The following is a 5,779-nucleotide window of genomic DNA, read 5'->3' on the forward strand; positions in this document are numbered from 1 at the left end:
ATGCATCCGAAGATCACATTATAAGTTTCATATTCGATCACACATATTCTGATCAGTTATGTCTTGTAAACACTTCGGATAGTGATCATTTATATTGTGCCTCCTCAGAATTTCATAAAGTTAAAGATGTTTTGACAGGGTATTACAGGAATATTATTTATATACACCAGAGGAGGCAAATGCAAAAAGTGCATATGAACAAATAATGAAAGATAAGAGTGATGTAACCGGTAGGTACCATACACAGCATATGGATATTAATAATATATATGAACAGTGCTGTATATCAATGCCTGGTAGTGTAAAACAGAAACACTTCACATAATTTTATACCTCTTTTAATAGATATCTCACATCAGATGACTATATCAGTGAATCACAAACACTACTGAAATTCCATTTTGCATGTCAGCTACTTTCATCTGTAATGTTTGTTATACAAGCTAATTTACTGTTAACCAAGCTGAACATAGGACGCATTTGGTGTTACCAGTTGTCAGTGCTCAGATATCACACGCTGGTAAAATTAAATATTTCGGTGGATACTGTATTGCCAAATGTAGATATCGACTATGTAATTCCTTGAAGGGTTGTTTGTTTATTCCTGATATGGAACAAGAAATGTAAAATTTAAAAGCTCAGATTAATTTATTAGATAAAATGTCAGTGGCAGCCAGCGAAATTTCGTCCACAACCATTTACAATGAAACTCTAGAAGAAACGTCCTTTAAACAAAATGTTTGTGAAAGCTTAGCCAATATTTCAGACTCTGCTTTTGAGTTCTTTACAACATTAGAAGCCTCCTCAAGAGAGTTATTGACACATGATGTTTTAGTCAGAGAATTTAAATACATGTATAGGTATATCATTTATAGACTTTTGTAAGATTCAGTTTTATTTGAATGTTTTGTGAAAAATATGTAGTAGTTCTCAAGGAATAGAAGATGCAGGTTTACATATAGTTACTGTTATTTATGTGGTTTGTAATATTCTTACTCAGACAAGTGCATCTGTCATTTTATTGTTTGAAAAAATCGTTAGATTGTTCATAGCTGTTGATTTTTCACAATTTAGAAACGACTACTTAAGGGTCTTGAAAAGAAAGAAAGGCAAAGCCTTAAGAAAAAAGTGTTAGAAAGGAAGGAAAAGAAAGGTAATAAGACAGTGAATAAATACAGACAAATAATCTGGCAAAACAGTTTCACATCTTAAACTGAAAGCAACAGCTATGGAAGATCATACATTTTACACAAACTATAAAAAGACTGAGCTTATTCAGCTGTTAAAAGCATATGGACAGCATGTTCCACAAATTAACAAAAATGAAACTAGGTGAGTAGCTATACAATTACCTATTGAATGAAGAAAGTTTGATGATGAGCAATCCAGAGACTGTATCGCCAGCAGCAGTGACTGGCCCCACACAATCAGAGTCTAAACCACAACCGGAAAATTTCATACCAGAAGCCAACATAATGGAAACTGTGGAAGTTGCAAGGCCTGACTCTCCCTTGCAAGAATCCAGTTCTCCTGAACCAGCAAATCTATCTGCCCCATCTTCAGTACCCTCTATGTAAATCATCTGACCTGAAAGGCAAAAGACAAAGTGCCACCGGTAAAGCTCCTAAAAACAGAGTGCGTAAAACAAGTACTAGTGAAAAAATCAAAACAATATCAGAAAGAAGGTTGTCTCTTCGGAAGAGGAACTGGGTGATAAAAGGGACTTGTGTGGTATTTGTTAAAAACGGGAAGAGGCTGATGACTTTTGGATCTCTTGTGATTCTTGTTGTATGGTACCATAGGGAATGTATTGGTCTTAGTGATGAGGAGGACTGAACATACATTTCTAGAGGTGCTATCTTCATATGTCCACTGTGCTAATGAAAATCTTCAAAGAAATGCCATCTGTACTTTTTGGTAAGTTTGACTGTAGAATACTGTTCAGTGTAACCTCCTTATATGTTCCCTCAGAACAGGACCCAACTCCCTACCACAGGGAGTTTTCTGTTGCAGGGAGTTGCGAATAACTCAGAAACCGATATCTTAACAACAGCCAATTCCCTGGTATAATGAGTATACACAGTTACAGAGTTTAACTGTTACTTTTTATTCATGTATAAGTGTAGTGTTAGAGCTAGTCCAGCCAGTAATGACAGTTGTACAATGTCAGTATTTGTCTGTGACAATCATTAACAATCAGTAGACATCATATGACTGTAAAATTGCTTTTCTGCTAATTTCTAGGATTTCACCATTTTTAGAAAGTAAATTTTATGGACATATAAAATGGTACCAGATATTGCATTTTGAGTGTCAAGCTTACTATCAAGATTAGCTTTTTTCCTACAAAGTTTACTTACTTATACATATTGATGAAGAGAAATATATTTAAGGCATCAAAAAATTCTTTGTTTCCGGTAACATGCTCAAAAAATTAGGGTAGGTAGTTTGGAACTTTTTTGTTGTTGATTTTTTTTTATTAAGTGAGACTTTTCGGAAATATATTTATGTCAAAAAATGATCACAAATAAAGGGGTTGATTTATATCATCACTGACCACGTTTAAAGCATAAAAATTGAGGTTCTGCATTTTTTGTTAAAAAGTTGAAAAAAATATTCTCCAAGGCCATAAAAACATTTAAGGTCGGGCCAAAAATTTAGGGTAGGTCAGGATACCGGAAACAAACTTTTTATTACGCCTTGTAAGCCTGATTTTACAAAAGACAACTTTTTCCGACATATTTGGACAAAACCTGACAAAAAAGTTTTATGACTTCTAAATATTTATTTACCACATTTTGCCATGATTCATTTTTAATCAAAATAACCTAGACCATGCATGTTTATTTATTCTTAAACAATTATATGAAAAATGCAAGTAGTTAATATTTTGAAAAAATATCATACTAGACAAAGGTGTCATTAATAGTTTATAATGTTTAAAAAATGTTTCCATTGAAAATATTTCCATCAATGCATTCAGAAATGTAAACTGCAAATTTTAACTTCTTAATTTTTACAGTAATTGTCACATTGACCTTCTTATATGAAACTATGTAATCAGCATTTTGTTGAAAGTGATAGACAGTACTATATACCCCACTTTATGTTCTTTTAATTGTTTGAAAAACATTTTGTACCCTGAGTATAAAATGTGACAAAAAATTCAATTTTGACACAGGTCAGCTATGAGTTAGGAGCTTTAAATAGATATACAAATTTGACATTTCATATTCAGAATCAAAATGTCATTTTTATATGAAAAAGACCACTGTATTTTGATTTCGTCAGTAAAGAAAGCTTTGGAATGAAAATATAATGCTACACAAGTCAAACTCGTTTGAATTGTGGGTTACTTACATATATCTGACTTTTTATACAAGAATAAAACTACCAAATATTGGGTAAACATATGATTTCTTAATTTGAACAAAAATAATGGAGGTACTAATTCAAGTCATTTTATGTATTTTTGATGGAAATTATCAGTCTTTTATCCTGAAAACATAAAGCATATAACTATTTCATCTATACTAAATTTTGGGATTAATGTTGGACGGACAAAAACATATTTTGAATAGGATTTTTGTTTCAATGTTAAATAGTTCCCTATGCAGATCAAACTTCATGAAGGAACAGGAAAGAACTGCATATATGGATTGTATCTCCTTAGAGTCCCATGAAGCTTTTATATTCCAGAATGTTATAATATAATGGTGTCAATGTCAAATTGGGAAAATTCTGTAATTACACAAAAAATGTGAGAAAACAATTATTGGAAATAGCTATGAATGACTTTATGCAAAAGATGTTACTAATTAAGGCAAAACAACATTGGTTTATATAACCAGGACAGTAAGTGATATAAATTTGTAGGTGTGCCCCTTTGATTATGATATAATGTTTTCTTACCAATCAATACTTTTTCACACTACCAACCGTCATGGTATTAAGTATAGACTTAAGTGGTTGTCTCTGGTCACTGTACACTTGAGCACCAGTTCCACCAGTATTACTTTTTCTTGATATTGTAGTTTGACCAAAATAACATTGTTCTGTGTACGATTGTAGGTAAGTAAGTTTGGATTGGTATTTGCACCATTATGCAAACCCCTTTGCTGGGAGAAAATATTTTCAATGGGATCACTATTTACTCGACTGGCAACAATTGACCCTGCAGACCTAGTAAATTTGTCCTTACACAATTCACTAAAACCAAGTAACAGAGATACAATGTCCTCTCTTGTCTGACGCGAAATAAGACTTTTTTGTTTTCACGGAGACCTTCCTAGGCCTCCCATTTGCGAAACCAGGACAACACATTTTTATTTTCAGAAAGTCTTGAGTCACCATATTTATAAATTTGCCTTTGATTTCCAAAATTTCTAACTATTATTGATGTCATTTGTAACAGTTCAATACTACTGGTAAAGGAATCTTGTTCATGTTCAGGAAGGGATTCTTGATATTTTTTCATTAGGTGTAACATATTCTTATTCAAAACATCTTCAGCTAAAGCGTTTCTCATTTTAAGCTGTGGATTTAAAAAGAAGTAATCATTCGTTAGTTTGTGGTAAACTTTAAGTGGATTAGTACTAGCGTCCCACTGATAAGCCTTATACCAATGTTCCCAGACAATATCTTTTCCTTTATAAATTAGATGTTTCGTATTTTTGTCTGTTTTCCAACTTTTAGATACATTGTTCCTGATCTTTTTCATTTAATGGGAGAAATCCATAATAATACAGATGTCTGGTAGGGTCAAAAATGTTTTTGGTTTTCATGGTATTCATTGTTTTAGAGGTAACTTTATTTTCAGGCAGCAACATTTTCATAAAAAGTCTATTATTTTGGGCACCATCCAGGCTAATATATGTTACAGTGAAACCAAAAGTTCCTAACATCTTGACTGCTTCCCAGAATACCAAGTACATTTCTGCAGGACTTGCTTGTAAAGTAGCAAAATGCCCTACTGGAAAATGAAAACCTGTATTCCCAAGAAATAAAATTTGCAAAACATGAGTAACCATCTTAAGGTCAGTTTTCCCATAAGCCTGTCCATGTATATTGTCTCATCACAACATTCCACAAACCCAACTATTTCAAACTCATCATCAGTCTTTTAAGCTGTATATCTTCTTGAATGGCCATCTCATTTTCTGGTAATTTTCTCAGTTTTATTTCAGACAGCATCCATTTAAAGTTAGATTTAGAAATACCTGTTTGTTGGTCTATTCAATTTTTGTACCTTTGTATTTGTCTTTTAGATGGAAGAACAAGAAATCCAGGTTTTTCCAAATCTTGATAAGCCCTAGGTGATCTACAATAGATAGAGATGCACATTCGGATAATCTGTGGATCCCATTTACATTTAGAATGGCTCTGTTTCATTGACACTAGCTGGGACCTGAGTAAAACCAGCATTTATTTCATGTATATTTATATCTTCAGTGATTGACTCTAAAACCTTTATCATATCTCTATGGTTATCTTCTGTAAGTAATACTAAACCAGTCTTATCATTAACAGATTCCTCCGCATCATGTAATGTTTCATTGCTCATACATTTGTTTTTCCAGGTAATACTGTTTGGTAAACTTTAACCAATAGCTTTTATTTCTTACAGTTTTAACTACTATTTTACCAAAAAAACATGCTGAATAGCTCTGCCAATTTCTTGTCCATTAAATTTTTCCTCTAATTTTCTTTCAAGTTCACACAGGTAAAGGCTGCTGTTCTCACACTGATCTACATTTTCCTGCAACCTGTACAGAAGATC

General features: G+C 32.7%; 1 pseudogene; it reads right to left on the reverse strand.

Annotated features, from left to right (window-relative positions):
- Window positions 1-3,915: 3,915 nt before the first annotated feature.
- LOC128553189 (uncharacterized) lies at window positions 3,916-5,151 on the reverse strand (annotated as a pseudogene).
- Window positions 5,152-5,779: the final 628 nt, after the last annotated feature.

Source organism: Mercenaria mercenaria, unplaced genomic scaffold (genome assembly GCF_021730395.1).
Source record: "Mercenaria mercenaria strain notata unplaced genomic scaffold, MADL_Memer_1 contig_3575, whole genome shotgun sequence".
Taxonomy (NCBI): Eukaryota; Metazoa; Mollusca; class Bivalvia; order Venerida; family Veneridae; genus Mercenaria; species Mercenaria mercenaria.